We start from the raw sequence: 19,058 nt of genomic DNA on the forward strand, positions 1-19,058 counted from the left end.
TCCCCTCGGGTTATGCTAACCTTCCAGAGGGTGGGAATAAAATGTAACTGACTGGGAAGGCTGTCTTTTCATAGAGGTTTTTCAGCAGCTCTATGATGATCTCTGTTCCTAAATCACCCACACCTCCGACATGCGTTGGGTGCAGTGTGACAGAAGCTCAGTTTATAGGAGTGAGGTTTGCAGCCACTTGTCCCTGGGCTGAGATCAAGAAACTGTGCTGTGGTTTCCTAGCCTTGTAGCACCAGCATAGATCCACTGCTGCAATTGACAACTGCTTCCTCCACTCACCTTTTTGTCAACAGGGACAAGGGTGCCAGCTTGGCTTTGTTCAGCACGTTTCTAAAGTGTGCTGTTATTTCAGCCTTAGTGCAAAGAGAAATATAATCCAACTGATCCTTCTTCCTCTCTGAAAAATCATAATTTTTAAGTATGTCTCTATTTGTCAAGCCAGAATTACTTTGAAAGGAGCTTGACTCACGTGTTTCAAACAGCAGGGTTTGGTTTTACTGTAGATTTCAGCTTTGTTCCTGTAAGGGGAAAGAATTAATTCTAATGACCAGTTGATCATGAGTGATGGAACAGTGGCACTCTATGGAGAGTCAACATTTGCAAGCTGAGGATTATGCAGTAGAGGGATGTGGACTTTTAAAATGGTAACAATTGTCAAAGCCTGTGATGTTCCTGTGAGTCGTGCTGTACACGACTCAGGTGCAGATTAAAACTGCTGAGGAAGGAAAGAGGGGCCTGTATGTGGCAATCTGATTAATGGCTGTTTCTAAGAAAAACTCATGTGAAACATCCCAGAGATGGGCTTGTGGAGGCCCAGGCATGGGCCTGTGTGTGAAATACAGACTGCAAGCTCTACAGAAATGTGTGTGTAGAGGTAGTAGAGCACTTTGATGGAAGTTTGGTGGCCCTGCCAGGCAGGGGGGTTGGAGCTTCATAATCCTTGAGTTCCCTTCCAACCCGGGTCATTCCGTGATTCTGTGATGGACATGTAATGATATAGACCACACAAAGCATCAGTTATTCCATCTTTCTCCTCTCTTCTCCTCTTGTTCCCTTTCATATATATAAGTAGACTATAAATAATCACTATAAAAATAGACTAATCCAGAAGAGTAGTGATGAAGAGTTGTAGAGTTCTGTCTCTCCATCTAGAATCACACATCTCTGTGTGATTTGCTGGCAGATGTGACCAGAAGTAAACAGCCCTGACTAGAGTGTGCTATCCTGCAACTAGATGGTTTTACTGTGTTTTCAGGTTATGCGGAAAGTGATACCATCTCCTTCCTTTTTGTAATTCCTAATAAACAGCCACTTCCTAAATATCCTACCAGATCTATGTTGTGGGCCGTGCTCTATGTACAGATGTAAAAGCTTCAGAGCTTAGATTTTTACCAAAAGCAGGAATGAATCTGGTTTCATTTGTAACATCCCAGCACTCCTAACAAAGTGGTGGGTTTCTCAGAAAGAGTCAAGAAACACTGGAATGGACTGCCCAGGGAAGTATTAAAGTCACAGTCCCTGGAGGTGTTCAAGAAATGTGGAGATGTGACACTGAGGGACAAGGTTTAGTGTTATGGTGGTGATGGGTTGAAGGTTGGACTAGACAAGCTTAGTGATTTTTCTAACCTTAATGATTCTATGGAAGTGCAGCTTTGTGTTTCTCAAAGTCTGTGTGCATTTCCCTCCCTCCCACCCACTTTTCTGAGTGTTCAAACTCTCATGTTGCCATGATTTGTCCCCTTCTGCCACCGTGAGCATCTGCAGCTCAGTGTTGAAGCCCCTCTGTGCTCTACACAACACAAGGCATCATGAGCAAAGCCATGCCATTTTATGTCCCTTTGTTAGTGGTATTCAGTGCTGCCATGCAGGTATTTCCACAGCTGTGAGTTATTCAACATAAACTCCTACTGAAGTAGAGAATAGGCTGCAAATAACCCACCAGGGAACAATTTCTTAAGTGCTAGTCATCCAGCAAATTCCTTTATTCTCGGTTTTTATAGCAGGATTATCCGATGTAGAGGATATGTCCAGGTTATAATGTATTTGATTATTTATAGCAGTATCTTGTGGAGAGAACTCCATTTTAAAACAGACAGGGATTATTGGAACTAGACAGATGTGATGTTAATTTCCAAAACTAACCTCATTTTCAGTGCAGCCTGTGCTATTGCTGACACCCTTGAGAATATCACTTTTCTGGTAATTTTTCAAACCCCCAATTGTTTTCCTACTAAGCCTCCTTCAGCCTGTAATTTCTGTTTCCTGTATCTCTTCTTCATGAATATTCCTATTTCATAGTGAAACACTTCTCCCCCTGTACCACTAAATTAATTTTTTCTTATGGTTGGAAGAGAGTTCTTTTTCTCCCATTCTTCGCCCTCCTTTGAGATATGTTTTCAGTTCTAGGAAAATCCCAAAATCGAGTGTTACCTGGCTTAAATCTCTCATTAAAACACATTGCACACCACTGAATGGGGAGTCCCCCTTCTGCCCTTCCTCTTGCAGTTTCATGCCACATTTCTGTGTGTGACGCATTTCTGAGCGTGCCCTATGGTGGTCTGGAAAGCGGTGGATTTTCTGTTTTATTTATCTATTTATTTTGCTACATGGAAATGCCTGGTATTTTGAGCTCCCACAGTGGCTGCTTAATTTATTCCCACAGTACGTCCTTGCTAGGGATGACAGAGGCACAGCCCTGCCTGTTCTTTCCAATCCAAGAGACTTGCTGTCCCTTTCTGGCATGGCTGTTACACACTCCCTCCTCGCCCCCAGTGGCAGCAAACACCAGGAGCTCTCCTTTGGCCACTCAAAAGGCTTCAAAATGCCCCAGGATCTCTATCAAGGGGCCCTGTTTCTCATAGTCCAGGGAGATGAGCAGCATCTCTGCATTCAGCTTCCCACTTACATAAAAACCGCCTGTTTTCTGGGACTTCTGCCTGCAGATTTCAGAGAAACTCACTAGCGTAAGTCTGGAGTTGGTGCCACCGTGCAACATGCTCAGCAGGACACACCAGTTAGTGAAGCCTCAGCACATGCTGTGCCCCTGCATCCACAGCTCAGTCTGCCTCTTTCCTCTATGTGATGGAGAGACGTTTTGGGGTGTATATTCATGAGGCTATTCCATACTGAGCTTATGCATTAAAGAGCATTGCATACAAATAAGCTCTTTTTTTTAATTAATCCCATGCATTTATGGAGGCACATGGGTGTGGTTTCCAAGTGCTGTGTGCAATTTTTATTTGTATGACTTCCACCAATTACTGTTTTTTTTCCTCTATAGAAACTTCATAAATCTTCCAAGTGCTGCTTAACAGTGTTAGGATTTCATTCCTATCATCCTTATCCTTTTATTTTTTTTTTTGTAGCATACTATTCAACCAGCAATATTCAGGGCTTTTCTTAATGCCTTCCATCTCCTCTGCACTGCTGGGAAGAAGCCAGCCATCAGCAAGCAGCAAGTAAATAGACGGCATGTATTTAGTGCAGTGACGGGCACATATGTTTTTAGTGAAGAGTTTATTTGCCAGAAGAAAAGTAGTTTAAGAATTCAGGTCACCTTTTGGTGAATCACTTTGAACTAATAAATATAAGAGGTGAGGACAGAAAGATTTCACAAGTGCAGAAGAAGTTCATATCAATTTTTATGAAACAAATCAGATCTTTTTAGTTGAACTAGACTGCTCCTGTTGCCAACAGCATACATAAGAAGGAAGAGACGGGGATTCTCTCACCCCAAACCCAATATGAAAGCCAGAGGTAAGAAATTCTTTCCCTTTAGCACTCATATTCCCCACTGCCCAGGACTTGCTTCATCTCTCTCATGCCATGTAGATGAGCGCATCTAATACAGACCTTCAGAACCTTCAGTCCTTCCTACCTTGTGCTCAGGTTCTAGCAGAGCCACCATGCTTTCAAGGTCAGGTTGGATGTGGCTCTGGGCAGCCTGGTCTAGTGGTTGGCAGCAGGGGGTTGAAACTAGATGATCTTTGAGGTCCTTTTCAGCCCAGGACATTCTATGACTCATCCCACACCTCTTTTTCTAAAGCTCTGCCTGAAGTGCTCCTTATCCAAACCCACCCAGTGCTGCCCCCAGTCTCAGGCATCTCCACAGAAATTCCCAACCCCTCTTCATTTCACACACCAACCTCAGAGCAGGTAATTGGCTCTTCCCTGTTTGCTGTTTGTGCTGGTTTCCTGCAGATTGGCTGCTGAATTCTACAACACTGCTCTCTCACTCCCCCTGATCAGAAGGAAAGGGGGGAAAATGTGATGAAAAAGGCTTATGGGCTGAGATATGGTCAGGTGGACTCACCAATTTTATAATCACAGGCAAAACATACTCGCATAAGAGTGATTAATTCATAGCCAACTACTAAAAGGCTGTAACAGTGAGAGCTAAAAGTAAACTAAAAACAACTTATCCCATCCTTTCCATCCATCCTCTTCTACCTTCTCCCTCTGAGCAGCACAGGGGCACACGCAATGGGCGCTGCAGTCAGTCCATGAAACATCTCTGACACTCCTCCATGCTCATGGAATCATAGAATAGCTTGTGATAGAAGGGACCACAAAGATCATCTTGTTCCAAACTTCCTGCTGTGAGCAGGGTTGCCACCCACTATATCTGACCATGCAAGAACCCATAGAGCCTGGCTTTGAATGCCACCGCTCCATCCGTATTCCATATGTTGTCCTTTTTGGAGCAGCTGAGCTGGCTTTGAAGACAGCAATGACAAACACTGCTGCGATGGACACGACCTGGTGTTACAGCGTCAGTTCGGATGCGTCAGAGCAGTTCTTATCCACTGCACTGCCTCCCAGTTAACTCTGTGGGTCACTGAACAATTACAAAGCTGCGATTCTCCCCACACCCACTGAAAAACCCCAACTTTTGCATACTCCCCTTGTTTGAATCTCATCTCCAGCTTGCCAAATGAACACACCTGTAGTCTAACTGCTGGTCATTTAGCAAACGAGCTCATTTAGAAACTAACCCCCTCAGTCCAATTATCCCTTTTCTTCAGCCACATGTCCTTATGTGGCAGCATTGCTCATTTATATGCTAATTTTGCTAAGTCTACTTCAAAGGGGAGAATTGTTTGTTAAAAATCTTACACTCCAGCCTCAGTTCAGACCATCTCATTATTTACCTGCAAATTTAGGGAGATACGGGTAAAAGCTCTGTTCTTTTATGATCTATTGTCAAGGTGATCAAAGGAAACCATTCAATAGGAAGATCAAAAAGAGTCTGGCTCCCAGCAGCCCAGCAGCTGGCTCTGCCAACTCCAGAAGTCCACAACCTCTGTAACAAGTAAAGACTGATTTTACTATTAAATAACTTTTGATTACATATTGGAGGGGAAAAAAATATAATACCCTTCACGATCATAGTCTCTGTACTAAGGTGTTAATGAAACTGGGCTTCAAATCGATACTATCTCAATTATTAGTCAAGGAATAATCACTATGTATTTAGTGTCTCTACTAATAATCCTCAGATAATGAAAAATATCCCACAGACATAACTAATACTGCTTGATAAATTGCTGGTGGCCCACAGCTAACCCAGATTTTCTTTTTCATATAGATACACTGCTGAAAGGATTTTTAAAGCAGGAGCTCACACGCCAAACTGTTTACTATTTAGAGAAGCCAAAAGCACTGACTGTAAGTTGAAGAATCAAACTGGGACACCTCATGTCCCACTCTGTTAAGGAATTATGTCAGCAGTGTAACACGATGTGAATAATGAACCCATGCTTTTCAGGGCTGACATAATTCCTCAGCCTAAGGAATTTCAAGAACCTCAATTTGTAGCAATCCTATTCTAGCAGAAAAGATAACCCGCAGAAATTTTTAGCTTTGCCACAAATAGCTGTTAAATAGTACACAGTTTTGCTTAGAAGAATAACGTGAGAACTAAAAACGTATAAACTTTCAGGCTTTTATCTTCCCTTTAAAGTCAACATGCTGCGATTCAATATAATGTGACTCTTTTCTAGGCCACCAATGGCAACAAGCAAGAGGCTGAGAACTGCAGTATATTTGGGGGCTCCATATGGGCACATAAGTATGTTTTGTGTTCTGAGATATTAAAATGTGTTTTTTCTCTTTTTTTTTTATGAAGTCATTTGATGCATTTCTGAAAATACACTGAATTCTTCTAAAAATATTGAGCTATGTCTGGAGAAGAGCAGCCTCCATTACTGTTAGGAAAGGTATTTGTCATGTTGTTGTACAGCTGTTTTGCATGTACCCTGTCCTGCCAGTCAATAGTAAATGAATATCTCAGCAGGTCATAGATGACTTTTAGTGCTGTACTCATTTGGAGCAGATCTAAAGCTGACGTTTTGACCACTTGTTAGTATTAAAGGTCTGATGGCACTTTTCAGGAGAGTTGGAGTGCAGGTTTTGGTGTCCTGGCCAAGTTCCAAAATGGGTAATTAAATTCTGTCCATCTAAACTTCCCCCTGTGGCTTTCCTTGGCTCAGGTATTCTTAATTTCCTGTCTTAAAATGTTCCATAGTGTTGCAGTGGTGCTGTTAAATAGTTGTCAGGTTTCACCTCGGCAATGTGTGAGATGATTCATACCTTACAGATCTGCAGATATCTGCACGTCACTACAGCCTATGAGACCTGGAGGAAAGGTAGAGTAGAAATGACAAGATGTCATAATGACTATTTCCTCAATTAATTTTCTAATTTCGTGATACTTCAGAAAAAAAGGCCCTCTGTCCCTTTGTTAATGAAATAAATTCCTCTCTCCATCGAACCTTTCATTTCTTCCATGCCCAGGAGAGAAGATAGCAGCTGAACAGAAGTGTACAAAGCTAAACGACAACCCAGATCCCTGATTATGCCAGCACATGAAGAAAACCGAGGCCCATATTTGAACTCCTGCCTCACCAGCAGAACAGGCAGAAACACAGAAGCTTTGAGAAATTTCAGTTCCAAATCCGAGCCTTATGCCCTGAAATCATTCTTACACTGTTTTTTATCTTCTTAAAATGTAACAGCAAAGCACTGAAATAGTGCTGAAGGTGAGACCAAGTGATTGTGTACTTTAATTTGCTCCCTGTTTTGCCATTTCACTGACAGCTTAAAAGCTAAACGAATTCTAAATCACACGCACATCATAAAAATGAAATACAGCTTCCTCTAAACCCTTGTTCAGCATGGTCTGTTATTTGACACTCCTTCGTTATCTGCCACATTTTCCTCCTTCTGGTAGTTTGGTTCAGCGCTGCAAAACTTCTCGAACTTCTGAAGCCAGTCTGGGTGCTTCAAGTATTCAGTCTCTCAACAAAAAGAATTCAGGAGGTGAAGAAGTCTTCATTAGGGAAGAGAGGAAGGTTTATCTGCTGGTGGATTCAGCCCACCCTAAGTCCACAGAACACCCTGGAGGTGTCTACCTGAATGCATTGCTTGGATCGGAAGAAATACAAAGTGAGACATTTAACTTCAGCACCTTAGTTTTGTTGTCTATGGTGGAAGGAATTACCCCTCCATTTTAAGACAAACTGCATGTAATATGTCTGTCCACTTTATGGTATGCCTCATATTTATCATGAGGGGGAAAAAACAAAGTAATAAGATGGAGAGATTTCATTCAAATATAAATTTCGCTTACTCCTGCTTTTATGGCTTTCTCCTGCAGGCATTGCTTCAGAACTGGATACCATCATGGCTCGCAGTGAAAGCTTTGTCTGCCTTGTCTGCTCTGTGACTTACTGCCTGTCCTATTTGCAGCTGTGTACTAGTGAGGGGTAAAGGACAGGCATTTCTTCTGTAAATGGAAAACAATGCCAAGTGTTGCTAATGACAAATACAGGGCAGAAAAAAAATGGGAAGCAATGCCACATTGATTACAGACAGCAGTATCTTGAAGAGGCACATCTCCACCTGATCAGGTCTAAGCAACAAAATGTGCACGTCTTGTGTCCTTGCAGAAAGCAAATCATTCAAGAGTCAAGATTTCCTGAAACGTGCTCAATTAGGCCCTAATCTGGAAACCTGGAAGGGTTGAGTTCCCAGGAACCTCTGGGCAGTAAACCTGGTGGAAATGAGATTTTCCACCCTCTCAAACTAAAGCAAAGTCAAGGACAATCGGTGTTTATATAAAGCCAAAAAGTGATGTAAAGTGTGGTGTAGGATGTTCCAGTAAGCCAAGATCAGTTTGAAAGTCAAGAGTTTTCACTTTGTCCTCAGTGAATACAGGCTGAGATCATTTTTTTCAATTGCTCTGATCCTGCTGCCCTTAAGCATATAAAATTCCTATTTCAATCAATGGGAGCTGTGCATACTTAAAGCCACTGGGTCAGAGTCATGAATATCTGTCGCTGATTGTACAACACATCAGCGCTCTTATGGCTGATTAAAGGAACAGACATCAACAGCAGATGAGACCTTTGCGCAAATCAGATAACGACACCATGTCAATATTTTCCTAATGCGTGAATAAGTGCTTTAAGGGACAGGGCACACAATTTTCAAGAAAGCGAAGTGAGGGAGATGACTGGGAAATCTTACTGAATTCTTATTTAAACACAAAAAGGAAATATTAAATATTAAATCAAATTATTATTAGTAGAATATAGTATGTTAATTTGACACTTCACCTTCTCTAAAGCAGCCTGTTACCACTTGCCTTGATGTATAATCTTACACTAAACATGATTTTTTGTTAATGCTTCTTGCTGTGGAATAGCAGGGGTGGAAAGGTTTTCTTATTATCAGAAAGGCAAGTTTCCAGACAGGAATGCATGATGTGGTCTCTGAAGGTAGCCAGCAAATGAGGTGCAGCGGGGGTGGCTATGTGCTTGCTCACTATTGAAAAGAGTCCTTCCCCACTGACTTCACTCCTACACTTTTATAAACAGTTGTGAGATTTCCTCTCAGCCTTCTCTTCTGCAAACTGAGGAGTTCCAGGGCTTTTAGCTTTTCCTTCTCCTCCAAACCCTTACTAATCTTTGCCACCTTCCACTGAACTCTATCTAGGAGACCCTTGTTAATTTGGAAGTCTGGAGCCCAGAACTGGACGCAGCACTCCATATTTGACATCACCAGGGTAGAGAAGAGGGTGAGGATCACTTCCCTCAACCTTCTGACCAGATTCTTTTTAATGCATCCAAGGAGTCCGCTGTCCTTTTTGGCCACAAGAGCACACTTCTGGCTCATGGCCAGCTGTTGTCCACCAGAACACCCAGGTCCCTCTCTGCAAAGCTTCTCTCCATCAGATCAGACCCTAACCGGTACCAATGCATGCAGTTATTCCCCTTCAGGTGTAGGACTTGCCCTTGTTGAATACCATAAGACTCCTCTCCAAACAAGTATCCAGCCTGTCCAGGTCTCACTGAATGGCAGCATATTTTCTGGAGAAATTATTCATTTTTCTACACTTTAATACAACAAGAGCAGCCTTTGCTCACATAATTCTTCCTCCTAGCTTGAGGTGGCTATGTGATGAAGGGATATGAAATCATTACCAAATCTGTGTTCTCATTTTTCATTCCAGTACCAGCCCTTGGTACTCACACTCTTTATTTTCTGACTAACATTTTGTAATCAGTTCTCAGACAATATAGGATCTGTAAAGACAGAACAGGATAGCAGTGGCAGAGAGTTTGAATGTGCCCAACAACAATGCATAGTTCAGTTCTTCCTATTCCATTAACAATGATCTCTGAGAGTTCCTCAGCCCTATCAGAAAGCTGGTTATGTATATGTATAACAAAGGAAGTCTCACATCTGTATTTTTACAGTAGAATTTATAATTCTGTAAAGCACTTCAGTGCTTGTGGAACCCATTGTATGAACTAATAAATAATAATAGCTTGGAAACTGAATAACATTCTGCTTCAAACTTAAGAAGCCGCTAATCTTTTCATGCCATGAGGACATCTTTTCTATATTCCCTTTCTTGGGATGTCAATGATATATTTTTCCAAAGCATTTCAACAATTTGACTGAGACCCAAGGGGAAATTCTGGATGCTTTGTGGTAGAGTAATGAGTCAGAAAGTTTTCCTGCCAGGGATTGAGAAATGCCTGACCTCATTTCTGAGAACACTGCATGCAAAGAAAAGATTTTGCCCTTAGTGGAATTCTAAATGTTTAGTGTAGACTTCTTGACACAGGATGAGAGCATCCCTTTGCAAAAATCAAGAACTTGTGATTATCTTTGCATTTACTTATAAAGAAATATATGTTTTATGTTAAATTTAAAGCCTGAACAGCACAATTAAAGTCTTTGGTTTGCATTAGTTTTAAGTGAATGTATTAAAATGAAATAATAGCAAAGACTTTTCAATAATTGTTTATCAAATCCATAGCTTTGACCTAGCCATATCTTTGTATACATAGCCTACTCATCAGTCATATATCTGGGAAAGCTGCTGGAGGTCCAGCAATTCGCACCAAGGCAGAATGAGACGTATCTATTACATTTCTGACAAATATTTATCTGATTCCTTCTTAAGGACCTCCAGTGCTGAAGATGCCCCAGGCTATCTATTCCCTGTGCCTAATCTGAGTTGTCTTTGCTCCAAATGTAAATGGAGCATTTCTCATCTAATGTGCTATAGAGGACGATAAGCACATATTAGCCCTGTAGTTACGTGGACCAAGTTTTATTGAACAGGTGGCAATTAAAATTTCATCCCTTTAGGTTTTGTTTGGTTTACTTATGTTTTTATTGTACCTATCTCTGTAACCAATGAAGGAAGTATCACTATTGTGCCTAAGTTCTATACATAGCTTCCAATTTTGGATTGTTTTTTTCTTTTGCAAAAGTTCCCTAATTATTTAGGCACACAGGAAACCTCCATGGCAACTCTTCTTTGGGTGACCAACTAAATGAAATCCCAAGTGCATAGAGTGCAGGCAGCAATCTGCCTTGCTTTGTTGGTTTGCTTTAAGGTTTAGTTCAGCAACTCCATAAACAATACAATTCACTTAAATTCCATTTATTTGCCACAGAACTGGTTTAATTGGCTCCATCAAGGTTTGATTGCCATGTAAACTCAATATCTGACCATCAGACAAATGTACATGATCGTGCATAAGAATCTAGAGGAAACAGCAAAGCTGGTAGCTTACTAACATTTTCTTTATGGTAAATGTATAAGTGTATGACATTGTACAAATGAAGCTCTCAAATCCTCATTTAAATATATATATATATATGTATATATATATATATGTATAATTTTTTTTTTAAGGCAGTAAGTACCATCACTGCCTATAATGAAAGTCAGCCTTTTTATCCTGGAGACTAATATAACTCCTGGCCCTGGAGTTTGAACCCTATCTCTCTCAACTGCCAGAGCATTCTCATTTTTCATTCCTGCTGAGAACACAGCTACAGCACATTTCCTAATTTCTATCATATGTCAGTGTGTTTTGCAAAAAGCAATCCTTTTTTTTTTTTCTTTTTTAATAAAAATAATCAAATAAACCGCATAGCAATGAATATATATTTTCCACCTTTTTTTTTTACCTTAGTTGATCAACTCATTTGAGAAGCCAGTAGTTATTTTCACAAGAGTTAGAATTTGTAAGACTTCAGTCAAAAATTTGACTTTTTTATATCTTATTAAATTTCATGTGGGTTATGCAGAAAATAAATTACATACAACTGTACTACATAAGTACCATTGCTGTATTTTTTTTTCTCTCTGCACAGTTTCTGAAGGCTGTATAAATCATCGGCTAAATTCTGCCTCCCTACCTCCAATCTCACTGAGCCAAAATCCCATTAAAGTTAACTTTGAGATTTGGCCCCATGACTGGATCAGTATGGGAAAGCCTGTAATTTATAAGGCCATATCCAGTCTATTATACTTCTGGAAAATGTGCAGAAATATATTTTTAAGAGACATTTCTCTCCAAGTTCCTAAAAAAAGCCTGTGTAATTTCAGGGAGGCAATCTGATGGACAGATTTGTATGAATATTTATACAACTAATAACAGAGCCAATGCTTCTAAATATTTTCTAAGAATATTCGCTCGAGTAAAACAGTGAATGTGTTTTGGCTGTTTGTCCTTTTTCTATTTACTTCCTTTGAATTTTCCCGTCGATGAGTTCACAGGCAGGAGTGTTGAAAACTCCTGTGAATAATGACACTGCTCGCATATTGGTCTTCAACTTGTAGGTCTGAACAGTTTTGTTAGAAATCTCTCTTTGTTTGTGAGTAGAAATAATGATGCACGGCAAGTGATACTTGGAAAAATCCTATGTTTTAATGTTGTTCAGCTGAGTACTCAGAAGACAAACTATTACAGGTGATCTGAGAGAACCTTTAGAAACAGTAATTTCCACTAATTCAAGAAAATTATAAAGTGTCTTCAGAAAATATGCAAACAGGGAAAGGTTAAATCAATTAAGTAAGTTATTTACTGCAAAATACTCATTCAGGCGTAGAAACTAACCCTGAACAGATGCACACCATTCTGATGTGTGCTTGTGGTCTATTTGAAGATAAATGAAAATGCTTTCCTTAATATCAAATAAATACTCTTCAAAATTCTCTTTCAGATCTTCAGTCATTACCAAGAAGAACACGTGCAGTGCAGAATTAAACACTACAAATATATGCATTTTAAAGGTCAAGACCTGAATGGAGAAGTCTGAATTTCCAGCATGGGAATTCATAAAATCCCATATATGCCTAAGTTCAAGTTTTCCATTAAATAGTTTGAACTTTTATCTCTTTGGGAACTACCCTGGAGGCCATTCCAATTGCAGCATGGGTCCCCTCAGCCCAGCTCTTTTCCAGGGGGACACCTTAAACCTGATAGAGTTCCCACCAGTGGACAGACACCAGGCAGGTGAGGGCCCCTAGCTTACCGCTGCCATATTGTTTTAAGTAACGAATGGAAACAGATTGTGGATAATGTATCAGGAAAGTCTGCTTCTCTCCTTACTGCTTACAATGCAATGGACATGAGACTAAAGTTTTTCTGATGAATGGGAGACAAGGACTCATTTATGCAGCTGGCAGAAAAGCCAGCATTGATTGCAAGATTCTATTGGATCCATTAACAATAAAGTATGCTGTAGATTTTAGAAGTCATGGGCTGTTCAAGCAATGGACATTTACCACAAAGCTAACTACTTTACTCATGAAAGTTTTACATTCTTGTGTTTAAACCGCTTGCATATGTATGTATAAATCATCTGTTTAAGTGTTCACATAGTCTACAATTGTTTCAATACCCATAGCTTGTCAGATGTAGCTGGTTATTATGTTTTACAAGCAAACTAATACCTATGATTGATGTTTATATGTTCTGATTAAATTTACTGCTGATTAGTTGATCATTACTTTGAACAACAAGAAATTATATTTTATTACACTGATTTTATTACACTGATTGGCATTCAGTTTACAAACTATGGCACCTATGGGAATAATCAGAGCTAATTGATTGCTAATGAGGATATATTAATTACATGGATGTAAGGAAATGCAATGACTATTATTCTGTTTTAAAACAAACAAATACGAGGCTAAGAAGAAACATTCAGACCCCACAGTAATCCTTAATTTCTGCACAAGTACATTGGCCTTATATTTTAGATTGATCTGCCTTTGTAACAGATCTTTACTTCCGAGGGTTTTTCTTCTGATTCTGACTGAAGATCTGAAGAACTGTGTCTGTTTTGATTTTAAGTTTAACATACTGCTTTTTTCATCAGAAAAAGACTCCTAATGGGAGAAGTAATTGTTTTGGTTTTATGTTTATAAAGCTTCATATCTTCTGGGTTAAGAAAAAAAAAAAAAAACATTTCAAATAACACTGTTATTAGTTTTAAATACAAGAGTAAAAATGAATCAAGGACATAAAATACAAAAGTAGAAAAAAAATTAAAGCAATTAAAAACCTCTTCAGAGTCCTTACTTAAAATCTCATATATCTGCCTTCCCCTGCCTGTGGGTGCCAAGATGAAACGTTCAACTAATTTTGCAGCTTTTAATACTAGCTTACCGGGTTTTGGTTCACGATTCTATTACATCCCTACTATCTGGTTCTCATAAGTTGATATCATCAGTGCCATTGGCCCTAATTCAACAAAGCACTTACGTATGTGCGTAAATCCCACTGACATCCATATATAGTTGCACTCTGTAGAATGGGGGCTGCTGTCATCACAAAATTAAACACAGAAAATAACTAGACCTGAGACTTTCATATGTGTCCTGGAAACCAGCAGCCGTCTTTGTAGAGTTCTGCATCCATCTTGCGCAGTACTCTCATTGTGAGCCTGCAGGTCTCTGCTACATCCTCAAGCTGCTCTGAGGTGTTGGGACCCCTCTTGCCTTTGCTTCACACATTCACTCTCTCTCATGTTTTCTCTTTCTTTGAATTTGATGTTTTGCAAGCCACAGACTCGGTCCTGCCTTAATGCTTCCTGGGAAACACTTGTTGCAAGCTCAGGATAATATCTAGCTGATATGTCAGTACTGTCTTTAATGCTCTTGCTCACATTTAGGTCTGCCAATGAAGGCTGAAGTGTTTCTACTTAATATACAGAGAAGGACCTTCTTAAACGCACTCCAGTTGGAGTGTAGCTGAGAGTTCCTTATGAGCATGTGCTCCAAGAGGAAAGCCATAGGCTCCATCCTTAGGGAACTGCTGGCTGTCTTAACACCTCTTCAACATGATTCATGCAAAAGCACTTAGGAATATCAGTCTGTCCACGTGTTGTTCACCAGCTTCCCCAGATCATGCACAACCAGCAGCAGTGGCCCATTGGTGTGAATAATTTATGTCCAGGGGAAAAGCATTTTTACGTCCTCATATGTTCACCCATTAAGCACAACTCAAAACCCACAGGAATGCACAGAATGTCCTGGACTTCACTGAGCTCTGATATCCTTAAAGGAATAGAAACTTATTATCATACTCCAGTGCTGCAAGTAAAAATAGCTCAGGAAAATACTGTTTCTAACAGAGGATCTTGATATACTTAATACTTTTTAATTATTTTAGCACTGTAGTACTGACCGTAAGATAGATGCCAAACTGACAGCGCAGTTATTACCTGGAGCTACACTTTAGCTTTGCAGACAGCTGTGCGTGCAGCATGCATTCATTAAAACATGCAATTCCAAAGATACTTTATTTTTTATTCTTCTCTTCATAGTATTGTAATACTCTCTGCGAATAAAATTAGTCCATTATACACTGATAAGAAGCTTCTGAAGCATGGATAATGTTTGTTTGTATGAGTCCTTACCCCAACTCACAAAAGTTCATTTGTCTTTACAGTAAAATTGGAACCTGGCTGGCCTCCTTCCAATATTTATTAGAACTCTCAAATGCCACATTTCAATATACTCTTGCCTTTTTGTGGTTGAAATTCAAATAATGGTGCTTATCCATCAGCAAATGCTACATAAGTGATGGCAAAAGATAAAAGTACTCTCTCAGTACATCTATAGAGAGTGTGATGTGTCTCCAGATGGACTGTGTTGTTCCACAATTTGGGGAAGGTTTGGCACTCAGGCACAGGTTGGGTATTTTAAGAGTGATTACTCAGAGATAAAGGATCAAGTAAACAAAAATCAAAAGTAATCATTACACCAAAGAGGAAAGTTCACTGCTGACAGTCCTTGTCTGACTACTGGAATACACACAGTCTCATCGTTCTTGTGAAAGTGGCATGCTTGGTCTTTTGAAAGATCTCCTGGTCTGCTCATATTCTAGTTGAACAACTGCTTTCAACAGAGGTGTAGTGTTGCTGGAAAGCCTGAGCAGCCCTCAGCTGATATTCAGTGGTTGTCATGCTGTGAAATGGCTTGTGCACAGAATGGGCAGACAGGAGCTGTGAGAAGATGCATCCTTCCCAGCTGGATAAAACCTGACATAAAATCCTTGCATGTCTCAACAAGGTACACGGAGAACTCACACAAGTGAATTTTCATAAGCTTAGAAAAAAGGAACATTGTCAACATCAAGCCAACCACACAGGTCAGATTTCAACTTCTACTATAGCTATAGGTATGACAGATGCCTTTTTTTTTTTTTTTTTTTTTTTTGAGAAAAATATAACAGTTTTAACATTAGAAAAAAAAATAAAATCTGAGTCTTAACTCTGAAAAAGCCTGAAATCCTGATTCTTAAGCACTCTGGAAAATATCAGTCTGAGGCAGAAGAACAGAGAATTTCAGTCTGGCTGAAGTAATGAGATTACTTAATGGGAATGGCTGAGTACTCTGCTTAAGGTGATGGTTATGGGCCTGAAGAACTCATGGTTGCAAAGCCAAACACTGAGCAGTAAGAAAACCTCAGAATTGATGTTAGATGATGAACTTTAATTTGCAACCCTCTGTGCCATGTGCAGGCTTTAAACATATAATGACTTTCTTCTCTTTTTTTCCTTCCTACTATCCTACTACCTAAACTACTTCCTACTACCTGAACTACTATCATGTCCAGTGCCCAGCATGAGCAGAGTTCATGAAAATGCGATGTAGGTCAGAAGCGAGATGTTGTCTGTCCTTGGAAATGGCAAACTTCTGCTTATTGAAATAAAAAGATTTAAAAGCAACCTTCTGAGGCAGACATCCATGATAACAAACTGGAAAAGTACAGCAATCTGAAAGGCATCTCTAGATCTTAAAACAGGTCTTAAAAGAGGAAGCATAACAGCAGGGAAGTCAGCACTAAAAAAAAAGAAAACACTTCTTAAAATCATCTCAGAACTGAAAACCTACTACGTAGGAGTACATATGCACTTTCTAACTGGAAGGTTTGTTGGTGGTCAAGAAAATTTTTACACTGTCTTTATAGTCACACTGTATACATTTTTCAGCCAGAAATAGCATTTTGCAAACAGATTCTATTTAAATAAATGAAAAAAAATGTATATTTTTCATAAGACCAAAATGTGTTCAACAACGTCAGTGTTCTTTTTTTCTGGTAATATTTTGAGTGTAGAAAGAAAGAAAATATTTGGTTCATGATTATTCCACAAACTTCTGGGACAAACCCAATGGCAGAAACTTCTGGAACCCAATGGCTTAGGCTGCTGCTCTTCAAAGGAAGTGTACAGGAAAAATCACAGGTTTGGAGAGGTATAGATTAGCAGTTAAATGTGGTATTTTGGTAGGCTAATGACCATAGGTACTAAGTCAGTAGAATGGCTGCTACCATGCTATAGTCTGTCTTTATTGAAACAAATACAATGGAGAATGTTTTTGAAAGTAGGCTGTCCCACTGAAGGGGGAATACATGTCTTGGAAGAGATACTTTGCATCAAACCAGCTGTATGAACAAAAACTGTTTCCCTTCAGAGGCATTTCTAATTCTTGATATTTTACTATGAGTGTCTTTCTTCCCCCGTCATGACACAGAAATGGTTAACAGCAAACTTTTGAAATCAGATTTGAAAAGCTTGATGAAAGAGCCTGATGTTTTGCCTGATTTTTCTTTTCTTTTCCTCTGCGGACAAAGGCCTTGAATGCTGAAGGCTGAAAAGCCTATTATCACCAGAAAGAAATGTAAGTAAACAAGGCATTACAATAATGAATTCTACAGTACATGACAGGGAGGCAAGAACCAGCTCTGTGCAGCAAGCAGTGAAAGATTTGGCTGTATCTTGGCAATTTTTCAGAAATGATAACAATAAGAGGTTTTGTCGCTTCAGACATGTAAATCAAAAGGATATTTCAGCACTAAAAATGATATGGAGAGTTTCTAACTGCTGACCCCAAACCAGCATTCAAAAATAGACATTAAAACTAAGAAGCTATAATCCTACAGGCCATGCACAATCAAACCTAAAGAGCTAAAAAGATTGGATTTTTAAAGGCCATTTGAAATTAGGTTGGCAGTAACTACCCTCATCCACAGGAGAAAGATTTTTGGTATTCAAAGTTAAGATGTGATAAAAAGGAATAATCCAAAAATTATACCAGGAGTATATTTCAAAACCAGCATTCAAAATGGTCTGAAATTCCCCAATCTTGTTCTGAAATAAACAGCAAATACCGAGGCCATGCACACAGATAGTTTTTACTCCAAGGACTCTATGAAGAGTCGTATTTGTAGGAAGTGAAAGTGTGTAAGAGAGAGACTTGAAGATGGAGAAATTAGATATTTAGTCTTGCTATATAGTGCATTAACAAACCATGCACATGTGACTAGCGCCACAGTGATTTGGTAGATCAGCAGGAATCCACTCAAGACTTTACCTATTGATAAAAATTTGCATGTTTAAACTCCCGAAGCAGAGTAGAGTGCCTGTATATGTGAACACAGAAATGAAGATATAGTATAGCAACCTCTTGATGGTGATTTGTGGCTTTTGCCCTATCCACCTGATCTGCGAGCAAGAAGAGCCCTCACTGCCTCCATGCTGTATAGCTCTTAATGCCACTGACAGCAGAGTACTGCTGACTTATCTGGGGCATCCTATGGGGATGAATATTGTCACTTCCAGAGACATATCAAAGAGCAGACAGGATTGAACTGGGCACTTGTTCTTTCTTTACCTAGGCCCTAACTACACATTCATATCAAAACAAAATAAAATAAAACAAAAAAGCAGGAAATGGGGCTTTAAGCAAGACAAATAATGCACTCAGGTGAAGTGAAATCCTACTGCATATAGCATGTAGGTATTGCCACCATGCTGAGGTCAGCGCTGTGCTTAACAACCTACAGTGCAGCAAAACAGACAGTCCCTTTTCTCCCACGTTAAACTGAGCAACTGTGACAGACTTTCAGCTACTGTGTGACCTCCCCTGTGGGATGTGCTCCTCTGAGAAGCTTGTCAGAGCTGCATTCAGAGATCTAGAGCACAGTAAGTTCAAGCAGAAAAAACACCACAGATCTCAGTTCCTGACTTAGTGTTCTTCTGCATCAAACTGCCCCACACTGATGAGCCCCAGAGATTCTTCTTGATAAGCCCAATGACTGAAAGAGCAGTATGGAAAAGTCAGCAGGTTTAGGTATGACCAAATCTGTGAAGAGTAGCTATGATTTATCTTTACTGAAGAAGACCTGCAGGAGAAGGAGTGATGCACTGTGATACACACTTCT

This window comes from Coturnix japonica, chromosome 4 (genome assembly GCF_054131305.1).
Source record: "Coturnix japonica strain WE chromosome 4, WE-NBRP24, whole genome shotgun sequence".
Classification (NCBI taxonomy): Eukaryota; Metazoa; Chordata; class Aves; order Galliformes; family Phasianidae; genus Coturnix; species Coturnix japonica.